This window comes from Panulirus ornatus, chromosome 38 (assembly GCF_036320965.1).
Source record: "Panulirus ornatus isolate Po-2019 chromosome 38, ASM3632096v1, whole genome shotgun sequence".
NCBI lineage: Eukaryota > Metazoa > Arthropoda > Malacostraca > Decapoda > Palinuridae > Panulirus > Panulirus ornatus.
In genome coordinates, this window is record NC_092261.1 from 22,768,375 (window position 1) to 22,784,545 (window position 16,171).

Genomic DNA, 16,171 nt, shown 5'->3' on the forward strand with positions numbered 1-16,171 from the left:
ATTGTACACACACACAAAAAAAGACAAACAAATACCACATCCATGTCTGACAAACTGCCAGATGTCTCCAGATCTTCACATGGAAGTACCAACCAATGATCCCATGATAAGAAATATGGTCTTGACATTCTGATAATTTGCTCATAGGGGATTCAGACGCATGTTATGGTGGCATTAACGAGCTGACAGGCTCATCATGACGGTTGAGAAGTTGAATGATTAAGTAATAAGATTACAAATATATAATAGACGGGCATGTCCGGGATTTGAACCCGGGACCTCCTGCACCAAAAGCAGGAATCATACCCCTAGGCCAACAGGCCAATGTCTCTGACAATTTGTCTTATCCATAAATGATTAGTTGGTGTTTCTGGGATCCAACCCTGGAACCTGCTGCACACGATACAGTAATTTCAACACTAAAAGAACTAGTTTTACTGGTACAACGTTTCGTTTTACTTTAGATAAGATCTATTTTCATGAAAGCCATAAAAGTCAGTAATCTATTCAAAAGAACTCGGGCCTGTCTGGAAGTTGAAACCAAGGACCTCCCGCACCCTAAGTGAGAATCCTACCACGGGACCAACCGGCCAGAGAAGCAGAAGCCCCCGTGTGCTGACATTCCGTAGAGCGTCAGCAGCCCTACTGTCTTCCGCAACTGACACCGGCTGGCGTCAGCAACCTACCTACATAGGGCTGGCTATCATATTTCATCATTATGCATATTAGACTTCATAGTACCATTCACGCGTGCAATACAACAATTCAGCAGATGATTGTTGTTGTTGCCGGTATTGGTGATGTAGCTCGTTGTTAGTGAAGGTGGTAGTGGTGTTGGAGATGCTTGTTGTTGGTGGTGGTGATGTTGGTGGTGTTGATAGTGCCCAGCGTAATGCTGCTGCAGCGATTGACGGTAGTGAAGCTGCTATTGATGATGGTGGTAGTTCTGTTACTGCTGCTGTACCTCTTGTTGATGATAGTGTAAGTGCTTTTGCTGCTACTGCATCTGTTGTTGATGATAGTGGTAGCGCTGTTACTGCTGCTGCATATGCTGTTATTGGTGGTGATAGTGCTTGTACTGCTGTTGCATCTGTTGTTGATGATAGTGGTGGTGCTGTTATTGCTCTTGCTTCTGTTGTTTGTGATGGTGGTAGTGATGTCACTGCTGCTGCATCTGTTGTTGATGATGGTGGTAGTGCTGTTCTTGCCGCTGCATCTGTTATTGGTTATGGCGGTAGTGCTGTTACTGCTGCTGCATCTCTTGTTCATGATGGTGATCGTGCTGTTACGGATGCTGCTTTTGTTGTTGATGATGGTGGTGGTGCTGTTACTGTTGCTGTATCTGTTGTTGATGATAGCGCAGTGCTGTTACTCTTGCTGCTTCCGTTGTTGATGATGATGGTAGTGCTGTTACTGCTGCTGCATCTGTTCTTGATGAGGATGGTAATGCTATTACTACTGCTGCATCTGTTCTTGATGATGGTGTAAAGCTGTTACTGTGATGCATCTGTTATTGATGATGGTGATAGTGCTGTAACTACTCTTTCATCTGCTGCTGATGAGGGTGATAGTGCTCTTACTGCTGCTGTATCTGTTGTCGATGATGGTGGTGATGCTGTTACTGCTGCTGCATTTGTTGTTAATGATGGTAGTGCTTTTACTGCTGGTGCTTCTGTTGTTGGTGATGTTGGTAGTGCTGTTACTGCTGCTGCATCAGTTGTTGATGATGGTGGTAATGCTCTTACTGCTGCTGCTTATGATGTTGATAGTGGTGATAATGCTGTTACGGTTGCTGCATCTATTGTTCATGATGGTGATAATGTTGTTACTGCTTCTGTATCTGTTGTTGATGTTGGTGGTGGTGCTCTTATTGCTGCTGCATCTGTTATTGATGAGGTGATAGTGCTTTTCTACTTTTCCATCTGTTGTTGATGATGGTGATAGTGCTGTTACTGCTACTGCTTCTCTTGTTGATAATGGTGATAGTGCTGTTACTACTATTACATCAGTTGTTGATTATGGTGATAGTGCCGTCACTGCTGGTTCATCTGTTGTTAATTATGGCAGTAGTGCTGTTACTGCTGCTGTATCTGTTGTTAATGATGGTGGTAGTGCTGCTCCTGCTGCTGCATCTGTTGTTGATGATGGTGATAGTGCTGTTACTGCTGCTGCATCTCCTGTTGATGAAGGTGGTACTGCTGTTACTGCTTCTGCATCTGTTGTTGATGATGGTGATAGTGCTGTTACTGCTGTTGCATCTGTTGTTGATGATGGTGATGGTGCTCTTACCGTTGGTGCACCTGTTGTTGATAATGGAGGTAGTGCTGTTAATGCTTGTTCATCTGTTGTTGATGATGGCGGTAGTGCATTTCTGCTTCTGCATCTTTTGTTGATGATGCTGGTAGTGCCGTTACTGCTGCTGCATCTGTTGTTGATGATGGAGGTAGTGCTCTTACTGTTGTTGATGATAGGGATAGTGCTGATACTGCTGGTGCATCTGTTGTTGATGATATCGGTAAGGTTGTTACTCCTGCTGCATCTGTTGCTGGTGATGGAGGTATTGCTGATACAGCTATTGCATCTGTTGTTGATAATGATGGTAGTGCTGTTACTGCTGCTGCATCTATTGTTGATGATAGATTTAATGCTCTTATTGCTGCTGCTTATGTTGTTGATAGTGTTGATAGTACTGTCACTGCTGCTGTATCTGTTGTTGATAATGGTGATAGTGCTGTTGCTACTATCACATTTGTGGTTGATGATGGTGATAGTGATGTTACTACTATTATATCTGTTGTTGATGATGATGATAGTGCTGTTACTGCTACTGCATCTGTTGTTTATGATGGTGGTAGTACTGTTACTGCTGCTGCATCTGTTGTTGATGATGGTGGTGGTGCAATTACTAGTGGTGCATCTCTTCTTGACGATGGCGGTAGTGCTGTTACTTCTCCTGCATCTGTTGGTGATGATGATGGTAGTGCTGTTACTGCTGCGGCATCTTTTGTTGATGATGGTGGTAGTGCTGCTACTGCTGCTTATCTCTATTTGATGATGGTGATAGTGCTCTTACTTCTATTGCATCTGTTGTTGACGATAGAGATGGTGCCGTTACCGATGGTGCATTTCTTGTTGATGATGGCGGTAGTGCTGTTAATGCTGGTGCATCTATTGTTGAAGATGGCGGTAGTGCTGTTACTGGTGCTGCATCTGTTGTTGATGATAGTGGTAATGATGTTATTGCTGCTGCATATTTTGTTGATGATGGTGGTAGTGCCGTTACTGCTGCTGTATATGTTGTTGATGATGGAGGTAGTGCTCTTACTGTTGTCGATGATGGGGATAGTGCTGATACTACTGGTGCATCTCTTGTTGATGATCTGGGTAGTGCTGTTACTGCTGCTGCATCTGTTACTCGTGATGGTGGTCGTGCTGTTACTGCTGCTGCATCTGTGGTTGATGATTGTGGTAGTGCTGTTACTGCTACTGCATCTGTTGTTGAAGATAATGGTACTGCTCTTTTTGCTACTGCAACTGTTGTTGATGATGATGGTAGTGCTGTTACTGCTGCTGCATGTGTTGTTGATGATGGTGGTGGTGCAGTTACTGGAAGTGCAACTCTTCTTGACGATGGCGGTAGTGATGTTACTTCTCCTGCATCTGTTGGTGATGATGGTGGTAGTGCTGTTACTGCTGCTGCATCTCTTGTTGATGGTGGTGGTAGTGCTGTTACTACTTCTTCATCTCTATTTGATGATGGTGATAGTGCTCTTACTGCTGTTGCATCTGTTGTTGACGATAGAGATTGTGCCGTTACCGATGGTGCATTTGTTGTTGATGATGGCGGTAGTGGTGTTAATGCTGGTGCATCTATTGTTCAAGATGGCGGTAGTGCTGTTACTGCTGCTGCATCTCTTGTTGATGATAGTGGTAATGATCTTATTGCTGCTGCATCTCTTGTTGATGATGGTGGTAGTGCCATTACTGCTGCTTTATCTGTTGTTGATGATGGAGGTAGTGCTCTTACTGTGGTTGATGATGGGGATAGTGCTGATACTGCTGGTGCATCTCTTGTTGATGATCTCGGTAGTGCTGTTACTGCTGCTGCATCTGTTGATGGTGATGGTGGTCGTGCTGTTACTGCTGTTGCATATGTGGTTGATGATGGTGGTAGTGCTGTTACTGCTACTGCATCTGTTGTTGAAGATAATGGTACTGCTCTTTTTGCTACTGCAACTGTTGTTGATGATGATGGTAGTGCTGTTACTGCTGCTGCATCTGTTGTTGATGATAGTGATTGCTACTCCTTATGTTGTTGAATGTGGTGATACTGCTGTTATCGCTGCTGTATGTGTTGTCGATGATAGTGATAATTCTCTTATTGCTGCTGCTTCTGTTGTTGATAGTGGTGATAGTGCTGTTACTGCTGCTGTATCTGTTATTGATGATGGTGGCAGTGCTGTTACTGCTGCTGCATCAGTTGTTCATGATGGTGGTAGTGCTATTACTGCTGCTGCATCTGTTGTTGATGCTTCATTATCTTTTGATCATTTTGCTTTTTGCTTCCATTACTACTATCATTTCTTTTGTAGCTATTCTTATTTCTCCCGATTTCTATATTGCTGATACTGTCATTGCTGCTGCTGTTTTGATTAGTATTAACGCTGTATCAAATGCTTCTTTGTTGATACTCTGTTGCTACTGTTTATTCTATCATTATTGTTGTTGCTGTTGCTGTTATTATTGATACATCTATTAATGCTGCTGTTGCTGATGTTAAAGCTGCTGCTGCTCTTGCTGTTCCTGATCTTGATACTACTATTCCCACTGCTGTTGCTATCGCCATTGCTGCTACTATTGGTGTTGCCCCTGCTATTTATTCTTCTGTTGTTTTTGCGTTTGTTGTTGTTGCTGCATTTGCTTTCGTTGTTTTGCTTCTTACACTACTGAGTATTGTAGGGAATATATACGACAGACTACTTCAACACCAGATGATTAACATTCCCATAATACCTTATATCATTATTACGTAAGTCTGTAACCTCAATATAAGATATTGTATCAATTTTCAACACCAAGTTTGCTCATTATTCTTAACAGAGCGACACTCCTCATAATTGCTTGAATCATGCGTCTCGTAAGTGCATTTGCAAGCATCGTTTCAGCATAAAAAGCCACAGACAAGCACAGCGGTTTTACGTTTGCCTTGGGTGCGGCATTTCCCCAGCTTTGCCTGATTTTATATGTACTAAACAAGCGAAAGGAAGATGATCGCCTTATATTACTGTTGTAAAGGAAAAATTATCGTTAAACTATCTAAATGAACTGAGACGTGAATTTATCCTTAGCTTGGTTGGTTCTTATGGTTTTAGGCAAATATCTATTCGGGTCGTTCAGGCCATCAACGTCAAGCTACATCCACGAATGAAAATATCTTGTTCACCTTCTTTATGTATTCTGGATAATTCTACACACACACACACACACACACACACACACACACACACACACACACACACACACACACACATACACACACACACAGACAAACACAGACGTTTGCAAGAGCTCAAATATGAATAATCACGCATAAAAACTCACATAAAGACATCCATGAAAGTTCATGTACATGAAGAAATTCGACAAAATTACAAAAACACAAACACAGACCACATACATGCCTGACAAACTGCCAGATGTCTCCAGATCTTCACATGGAAGTAGCAACTAATGATCCCATAATCAAGAAATATGGTCTTAACATTCTGATAATTTGGTCATAAAGGTCTCAGACGTGTGTCATGGCGGTATTGACGAGCTGACAGGCTCATCATGACGGTTGAGAATTTGAATAATTAAGTAATAAGATTACAAATATATAATGGACGGGCCTGTCCGGGATTTGAACCCGGGACCTCCTGCACCCAAAGCAGGAATCATACCCCTAGACCAACAGGCCAATGTCTTTGACAATTTGTCTTATCCATAAAGGAGTAGTTGGTGTTTCTGGGATCCAAACCTGGAACCTTTGCACATGATACAGTAATTTCACCACTAAAAGAACTAGTTTTACTGGTACACCGTTTCGTTTTACTTTAGATAAGATCTATTTTCATGAAAGCCATAAAAGTCAGTAATCTATTCAAAAGAACCTGGGGCCTGTCTGGAAGTTGAAACCAAGGCCTCCCGCACCCTAAGTGAGAATCCTACCACGGGATCAACCGGCCAGGAGAAGCAGAAGCCCCCGTGTGCTGACATTCCGTAGAGCGTCAGCAGCCCTACTGTGTCCCGCAACTGACACCGGCTGGCGTCAGCAACCTACCGATATAGGGCTGGCTATCATATTTCGTCATTATGCATATTAGACTTCATAGTGCCATTCACGCGTGCAATACAACAATTCAGCAGATGATTGTTGTTGTTGGCGGTATTGGTGATGTAGCTCGTTGTTAGTGGAGGTGGTAGTGGTGTTGGAGATGCTTGTTGTTGGTGGTGGTGATGTTGGTGGTGTTGATAGTGCCCAGCGTAATGCTGCTGCAGCGGGTGACGGTAGTGAAGCTGCTATTGATGATGGTGGTAGTGCTGTTACTGCTGCTGTATCTCTTGTTGATGATAGTGGTAGTGCTTTTGCTGCTACTGCATCTGTTGTTGATGATAGTGGTAGCGCTGTTACTGCTGCTGCATATGCTGTTATTGGTGGTGATAGTGCTGGTACTGCTGCTGCATCTGTTGTTGATGATAGTGGTAATACTCTCATTGCTGCTGCTTATGGTACTGACAGTGATGTTACTGCTGCTGCATTTGTTGTTGATGATGGTGGTAGTACTGTTATTGCTGCTCCATCTGTTATTTGATGCTGGTGGTGGTGCTATTACTGCTGAATCATCTGTTGTTAATGATGGTGGTAGTGCTGTTACTGCTGCTGCTTCTGTTATCGATGATGGTGGTAGTGCTGTTACCGCTGCTCATCTATTGTAGATGATGGTGGTAGTGCTGTTACTGATGCTGCATCGGTTGTTGACAATGGTTGTGGTGCAGTTATTGCTACTGCATCTGTTCTTGATGAGGATGGTAATGCTATTACTACTGCTGCATCTGTTCTTGATGATGGTGGTAGTGCTGTTACTGCTGATGCATCTGTTATTGATGATGGTGATAGTGCTGTAACTACTTTTTCATCTGCTGCTGATGAGGGTGATAGTGCTCTTACGGCTGCTGCATCTGTTGTCGATGATGGTGGTGCTGCTGTTACTGCTGCTGCATTTGTTGTTAATGATGGTAGTGCTTTTACTGCTGCTGCTTCTGTTGTTGGTGATGGTGGTAGTGCTGTTACTGCTGCTGCATCAGTTGTTGATGATGGTGGTAATGCTCTTACTGCTGCTGCTTATGATGTTGATAGTGGTGATAATGCTGTTACGGTTGCTGCATCTATTGTTCATGATGGTGATAATGTTGTTACTGCTTCTGTATCTGTTGTTGATGATGGTGGTGGTGCTCTTATTGCTGCTGCATCTGTTATTGATGATGGTGATAGTGCTGTTTCTACTTTTCCATCTGTTGTTGATGAAGGTGATAGTGCTCTTACGGCTGCTGCATCTGTTATCGATGATGGTGATGCTGCTGTTACTGTTGCTGCAGCAGTTGTTGTTAATGATGGGATTAGTGATTTTACTGCTGCTGCTTCTGTTGTTGGTGATGGTGGTAGTGCTGTTACTGCTGCTGCATCACTTGTTGATGATGGTGGTAATGCTCCTACTGCTGCTGCTTATGATGTTGATCGTGGTGATAATGCTGTTACGGCTGCTGCATCTATTGTTCATGATGGTGATAGTGTTGTTACTGTTTGTGTATCTGTTGTTGATGATGGTAGTGGTGCTCTTACTGCTGTTGCATCTGTTGTTGATAAGGGCGTTAGTGCTGCTACTGCTGCTGGATCTGTTACTGTTGATGATGGTAGTGCTGTTACTGTTATTACATCTGTTGTTGATGATAGTAGTGATGCTGTTATTGCTGCTGCATCGTTTGTTGATGATGATGGTAGTGCTGTTACTGCTGCGGCATCTGTTGTTGATGATGGTGGTAATGCTCTTAATGCCGCTGCTTTTAGTGTTGATGGTGATGATACTGGTGTTACTGCAGCTGTGTTTGTTGGTCATAATGGTGGTAGTGCTGTTACTGCTATTACTTCTGTTGTTATGGATGGTTATAGTGCTGTTACTGCTGCTGCATCTGTTTCTGATGATGGTGGTGGTGATGCTACTGCTGCTGCATGTGTTGTTAATGATGGCTGCAGTGCCTGTTAGTGCTACTGCATCTGTTGTTGATAATTGCATTAGTGCTGTTACTGCTTCTGCATCTGCTTTTGATGTTGATGGTGGTGCTGTTACTGCTGCTTCATCTGTTGTTGATGATGATATTTCTGCTGTTACTCCTCTTGCATCTGTTGTTGATGATGTGTTAGTGCTGTTACTGCTGCTGTGTCTGTTTTGATGACGGTGGTGGTGCTGTTACTCCTGATGCATATGTTGCTGATGATGGTAATGATCTTATTGCTGCTGCTTATGGTGTTGATGGTGTAGATAGTTCTGCTACTGCTGCTGCATCTGTTGTTTCTGATATTGGTAGTGCTGTTACTGCTGCTTAATCTTTTCTTGATGATGGTGATGGTGCTGTTACTGCTGCTTCATCTGTTCTTGATGATGGTGGTGGTGCTGTTACTGCTGCTGATTCTGTAGTTGATGATGATGGTAGTGCTGTTAATGCTGGTGAATCTGTTGTTGTTGATGGCGGTAGTGCTGTTACTGCTGCTGCATCTTTTGTTTATGATGGTGGTAGTGCCGTTACTGCCGCTGCATCTGATGTTGATGATGGAGGTAGTGCTCTTACTGTTGTTGATGATAGGGATAGTGCTGATCCTCATGGTGCATCTGTTGTTGATGATCTCGGTAGTGTTGTTCCTCCTGCTGCATCTGTTGCTGGTGATGGCGGTAGTGCTGATGCTGCTACCGCATCTATTGTTGATGATGGCGGTATTGCTGTTACTGTTACTGCATATGTTGTTGATGACAGTGGTAATGATCTTATTGCTGCTGTATCTGTTGTTGATGATGAATTTCGTGCTGTTACTGTTGCTGCATCTATTGGTGATGATAGTGATAATGCTCTTATTGCTGCTGCTTATATTGTTGATAATGGTGATAGTGCTGTTACTGCTGCTGTATCTGTTGTTGATGATGTGGTAGTGCTTTTACTGCTGCTGTGTCTGCTGTTGATGACGGTGGTGGTGCTGTTACTGCTGATGCATCTGTTGTTGATGATGGTGGTAATGATCTTATTGCTGCTGCTTATGGTGTTGATGGTGGTGATAGTTCTGTTACTGCTGCTACATCTGTTGTTTCTGATATTGGTTGTGCTGTTACTGCTGTTTAATCTATTCTTGATGATGGTGATAGTGCTGTTACTGCTGCTTCATCTCTTCTTGATGATTGTGGTGGTGCTGTTACTGCTGCTGATTCTGTTGTTGATGATGGCGGTAGTGCTGTTACCGCTGATGCATCTGTTGTTGATAATGGTGGTAGTGCTCTTACCGCTGCGGCATCAATTGCTGATAATGGTGGTGGTGCTGTTCTTGCCGTTGCAACTGTTATTGATGATTTTCGTAGTGCCATTACTGCTGTTCCATCTTTTGTTGATGATGGTGGTAGTGCTGTTACGGCTGCTGCATCTGTTGTTGATGATGGTGGTGGTTCTGTCACTGTTACTGTATCTGTTGTTGATGTTGGGTAGTGCTGTTACTGTTGCTGCTTCTGTTGTTTATGATGGTGGTAGTGCTGTTACTGCTGCTGCATCTGAAGTTTATGATAGTGATAACGCTCTCATTGCTGCTGCTTATGGTGCTGAGGGTCGTGATAATGCTGTTACGGCTGGTGAATCTGTTTTTGACGGTGAAATTGCTGTAACTGCTACTGCATCTGTTGTTGATGATGGTGATAGTGCTGTTACTACTATTACATCTGTTGTTGATCATGGTGATAGTGCTCTCTCTGTTTATTCATCTTTTGTTCATTATGACAGTAGTGCTTTTACTGCAGCTGTATCTGTTGTTAATGATGGTGGTAGTGCTGTTACTGCTGCTGCATCTGTTGTTGATGGGGGTAGTGCAGTTACTGCTGCTGCATCTCTTGTTATGATGGTGGTAGTGCTGTTATTGCTGTTGCATCTCTTGTTGATGATAGTGATAGTGCTGTTACTGCTGTTCAATCTGTTGTTGATGATGGTGATGGTGTTGTTATCGCTGGCGCATCTGTTGTTGATGATGGCGGTAGTGCTGTTAATGCTGGTGCATCTGTTGTTGATGATGGTGGTAGTGCTGTTACTGCTGCTGCATCTTTTGTTGATGATAGTGGTAGTGCCGTTACTGCCGCTGCATCTGTTGTTGATGGTGGAGGTAGTGCTGTTACTGTAACTGCATCTGTTGTTGATGATAATGGTAATGATCTCATTGCTGCTGCATCTGTTGTTGATGATGAATGTAGTGCTGTTACTGCTTCTGCATCTATTGGTGATGATAGTGATAATGCTCTTTTTGCTGCTGCAACTCTTGTTGATGATGATGGTAGTGCTGTTACTGCTGCTGCATCTGTTGTTGATGATAGTGATAATTCTCTTATTGCTGCTGCTTATGTTGTTGATACTGGTGATAGTGCTGTTCCTGCTGCTGTATCTTTTGTTGATGATGGTGGTAGTGCTGTTACTGCTGCTGCATCAGTTGTTGATGATGTTGGTAGTGCTATTACTATTGCTGCATCTGTTGTTGATGCTTCTTTATCTTTTAATCATTTTGTTTTTGCTGTCGTTACTACTATCATTTCTTTTGTAACTATTCTTATTTCTGATGATTTTTATATTGCATATACTGTCATCGCCCGCGCTGTTTTGATCAGTATTAACGCTGTATCAAATGCTTCGTTTGTTGATACTCTGTTGCTACTGTTTGTGCTATCATTATTGCTCTTGCTGCTGCTGTTGCTATTGATGCATCTATTAATGCTGCTGTTGCTGATGTTAAACCTCTTGCTGCTCTTGCTGTTCCTGATCTTGGTACTACTATTCCCACTGCTGTTGCTATTGCCATTGCTGCTACTATTGTTGTTGCCGCTGCTATTTCTAATTCTGTTGTTTTTGCGCTTGCTGTTGTTGCTACAATTTCTTTCGTTGTTATGCATCTTGCACTAATGAGTATTGTAGAGAATATATACGACAGACTACTTCAGCACCAGATGATTAACACTCCCATATTACCTTATATCATTATTACGTAGGTCTGTAACCTCTATATAGCACATTGTACCAATTTTCAACACCAAGTTTGCTCATTATTCTTAACACAGCGACACTCCTCATAACTGCATGAATCATGCGTCACGTATATGCATTTGCAAGCATAGTTTCAGCATAAAAAGTCATAGGCAAGCACAGCGGTTTTACGTTTGTTTTGGGTGCCGCATTTCCCCAGCTTTGCCTGATTTTACATGTAGTCAACAAGCAAAAGGAAGATGACCGCCTTATATTACTCTTGTAAAGGCGAAATTATCATTAAATTATATAAATGAACTGAGACGTGAATTTATACTCAGCTTGGTTGGTTCTAGTGGTTTTAGCCACATAATCTATTCGGGTCGTTCAGGCCATCAACGTCAAGTTACATCCACGAATCAAAATATCTTGTTCACCTTCTTCATGTATTCTGGATAAACCTACACACACACACACACACACACACACACACACACACACACACACACACACACACACACACACACAAACACACACACACACACACACACACACACACGCATATTCACACACACACACACACACACACACACACACACACACACACACACACACACACACACACACACACACACACACACGTTTGCAAGAACTCAAATAGGAATAATCACGCATAAAAACACACATAAAGACATCCATGAAAGTCCATTTACATGAAGAAATTGGACACACATAGAAAAAGACAAAAACAGACGACATCCATGTCAGACGAACTGCCAGATATCTCCAGATCTTCACATGGAAGTACCAACTAATGATCCCATAATAAAGAAATATGGTCTCGACATTCTGATAATCTGGTCATAAAGGTCTAAGACGTGTGTCATGGTGGTATTGACGAGATGACAGGTTCATCATGACGGTTGAGAAGTTGATTAATTAAGTGATAAGATTACGAATATATAATGGACGGGCCTGTCCGGGGTTTGAACCCGGGACCTCCTGCACACAATGCAGGAATCATACCCCTAGACCAATAGGCCAATGTTTTTGACAATTTGTCTTATCCTTATCGATAAATGACTAGTTGGTGTTTCTCGGATCCAAACCTGGAACCTGTTGCACACGCTTCAGTAATTTCACCATTAAAACAACTAGTTTTACTGGTACACAGCTTCGTTTTACTTTAGATAAGATTTATTTTCATGAAAGCCATAAAAGTCAGTAATTTATTTAATAGAATCTCGAGCCTGTCCGGAAGTTGAAATCAAGACCTCCCGCACCCTAAGTGAGAATCCTACCACTAGACCAACAGGCCAGGAGAAGCAGAAGAAGCACCCGTGTGATGACATTCCCTAGAACGTCAGCAGCTCTACTGTGTCCTGCAGCTGACTCCGGCTAGGGTCGGCAACCTACCGATATAGGGCTGGCTAACATATTTCATCATTATTCATATTAGACTTCATAGTGCCATTCACGCGTGCAATAGAAAAATTCAGCAGGTTGTTGTTGTTCTTGGCGGTATTGGTGATGTAGCTCGTCGTTGGTGGAGGTGGTAGTGGTGGTGGAGATGCTTGTTGTCGTTGGTGGTGATGTTGGTGGTGTTAGTAGTGCCCATTCCATTGCTGCTGCTGCGGGTGACGGTAGTGAAGCTGCTATTGATGAGGGTGGTAGTGCTGTTACTGCTGCTGTATCTCTTGTTGATGATGGTGGTAGTGCTGTTGCTGCTGCTGCATATTTTGTTGATGATAGTGGTAGTGCTGTTACTGCTGCTGCATATGCTGTTATTGGTGGTGATAGTGCTGGTACTGCTGCTGCATCTGTTGTTGATTATAGTGGTAATACTCTCATTGCTGCTGCTTATGGTGTTGACGGTGGTGATAGTGATGTTATTGCTGCTGCGTCGGTTGTTGATGATGGTGGTAGTGCTGTTCTTGCTGCTGCATCTGTTATTGATGATGGTGGTAGTGCTGTTACTGCTGTTGCATCCTTTGTTGATGGTGGTGATAGTGCTGTTACGGCTGCTGCATCTGTTGTTAATGATGGTGGTGGTGGTGTTACTGTTGCTGTATCTGTTGTTGATGATGGTGGTAGTGCTGTTACTGCTGTAGCATCTGAAGTTGATGATAGTGGTAATGCTCTTAACGCTGCTGCTTATGGTGTTGATGGTGGTGATAGTGCTGTTAGCCAAGGAGAAGTGATCGAAGCCCCGTGTGCTGACATTGCCTAGAATGTCAGCAGCCTTACTGTCACACAGCTGACACCATCTGGCGTCAGTAACCTATCGATACAGGGCTGGCTATCATTTTGCAGCAGCATCCATATTGGACTTCAAAACAGTGCCACAGCTGTGCAATGAAACTGAATAACAGACATTTGCTTTTATATACTCTTTCTTGAAAAGCTCACACATGGGTCGCCATGAAATCTGCTTCCCAAAAGTGGAATGCAATATAGGCAACAGTATCCTTCTGAAAGCTATCTATTTCTATTGAGATCGCATTCACCACAGGTCGGAGTAATGGTAGCATATCCGTGGTGGCTCTCTCCTTGTATCACTTCCACTATCATCGACCTTCCATTTGTAGTAATGGTGCTTCCCACTCCCTGTTCTTCAAGAATCATATCGGCCGCTGCACTCGTGAGTTTTATGCTTGCTTTTCAGCCCTAAGGACCTGACTCATTTCCTGTAACTGGTTGCATCTCCCCACGGTTTCTCTGTGATGGCCAGCATCACGGAGATTGTTCTTCATTTCTTCATACTGTGAAGCACATATATCTTTCCCACTTTTGATAGTCTGGTCTACGATCATCTGAGGAGGTCACATTAACCCCTGTTCTGATACACCTCTTTTATCTAATGAGAATATAATCTAACTTATTCAGACAACTTCTCTTCGATTAGGGTGCAATAACCTTTGCTCTGAAAGTCGTTATAAATGAGAAAAGAAAAAGAAAAAAAAACACAGACCCAGACATATATGGTTTTCACACAATGTTCGTAAGAAACCCAAATAACTTGTGGTTATTACAGTTAGTCCATGGTCGTAAAATCTATACCAATTCTCAGATAAGAGTTAAAACTGATTAATTTGGCGACTACACCAAAGAAGGCGGCAAAAGGGGTCCAAGGTTGGTGGGGTTGAAAACCTTTCACTCCTTGTATTTCAATTTCTAAAAGTTAGAGCATAAGAAGGAGCCAAATAAGGTATGATCATTCCCCTAAATAGCTTAGGTTGTGGTGTTTGAGTATGTGTGTATGTAAACAAGACGGAAAAAGAGGTGAAATTGGTAGCATATTATGTTTGAGGACAGAAACTTGATTGTTTTGGCTGTGAGTGAAGGAAAACTCCTGGGAAAAGGGGGAATAATGGTTTGCGAATGCCTCTGGGGCAAAGTCTGGGGTTGGTGTAACGGTAAGAGCTAAGGAAGGGATAGTACTACTGCTGAAGCAAGAGTTGTGGAGATATTTGAAAGAATGCAAGGCAGTGATATCCTGACTGATGTGGGGAAACATTGAACTAGACTACGAGAGATGGGTGACTATGCTCATAGCCATAAGTTGGAGGATGTAGAGAGGTAGGCGTCTTGGGATAAGGTATATGAGTATGTCAGTAATTATGATGATGGATTTCTAGTGTTATTGATATGTGATTCTATATGGGAAAGTGGTTAATGTGGCATGTGAGGGTATAGGTGGGGTTGTTAGCTGAAATAGAATGGTGACTAGGAGTACCAGGTTTGAAAAGGACATATGCATGATTATGCGTAGGTAAGTAGGAAAGATGGTAAGAGAGTAATAGAAGATTTCATACTAATTGATTGGTAGAAACACACAGATCTTTCACAGAGGAAGATCTGTAAGTTATTCGCATAGTTAAGGAAATGTAAACAGTGTTAGTCGTAGATTCAAAGGAAAACACTTGATTCTCACATCAAACATATCTATAGTACTGCTCTCAAGTATTCTCGCTGGTAAATCATTCCCTATGTCATTAATGCGCTATAGTACTTGACCCCATACTTCTATCATCTAACTATTGAATGATTGATTAACCTCGGCGACAACCGTCTATACTGACATTGCCAAAACAAAACACATGGTAATGGTGCCTCCTTCTCTCTTTTCTTCAAGATTCATTTCGGCCACTGCAAACGTCTCAGTCTCTTAAACTTGAATCAAATCCCTTTACTGGTTGCATCTTCCCACGGTTTCTGTGTGACGGCCAGCATCACAAGGATTGTTTACAATGATAATTCCTTATTTCCTCATATTGCAAAGCTCTTATGTTTTTTCCACTTTTGATAATCTGATCGACAACCACCTGAGTAGGTCACATGAACAACAGTTGTGATATACTTCTATTTTCCGATGAAAATATTATGTAACTAATTCAACCAACTTTTCTTCGATTAGTGTGTAATAGCCTTTGCTCTGAGAGTCTTAATAAAGAAAAAACAATTCTTTATATCTTTGTATTGTGTCAAGATCTTTTAATCATTACAAACAGCAAAAGACATAAAAAGACATAAAAAAACCGAAATGACTTACGGTTATTACTGTTAGGTTTAAAATTTCTGAAAAAAAAGCTGAAAAGCTTTTTACTTTGGCAACTAGATTAGAATAAAAGGCGGCGGAGAGGGGCGGAAAGGGGTGGGTTTGGAAGTCTTTCACCTCTTATATTTCAATTTCTATAAGTTGGAGTATAAGAAATAGCTAAGTAAGAAATGCTCATCTTCGCCGATGGATTAGGTTGTGGTGTTTGAGTATGTGTGCATGTAAACAAGATGGAAAGAGGGATGAGATTGGTAGCATATTACATTTGAGGGCAGGAACCTGAGTGTTTTGCCTCTGATGAATCAATACTCAGGGGAA

The 16,171-nt window shown here is 42.3% G+C and overlaps 2 non-coding genes across 2 annotated transcripts; both read right to left on the reverse strand.

Moving 5' to 3' along the window:
* Nucleotides 1–5,887: 5,887 nt before the first annotated feature.
* Nucleotides 5,888–5,959, reverse strand: TRNAP-UGG (transfer RNA proline (anticodon UGG)). Its single transcript has one exon. It is a non-coding gene; the product is annotated as a tRNA-Pro (tRNA).
* Nucleotides 5,960–12,266: 6,307 nt separating this feature from the next.
* On the reverse strand, nt 12,267–12,338 carry TRNAT-UGU (transfer RNA threonine (anticodon UGU)). The gene has a single exon. It is a non-coding gene; the product is annotated as a tRNA-Thr (tRNA).
* Between the last annotated feature and the right edge of the window lie 3,833 nt (nt 12,339–16,171).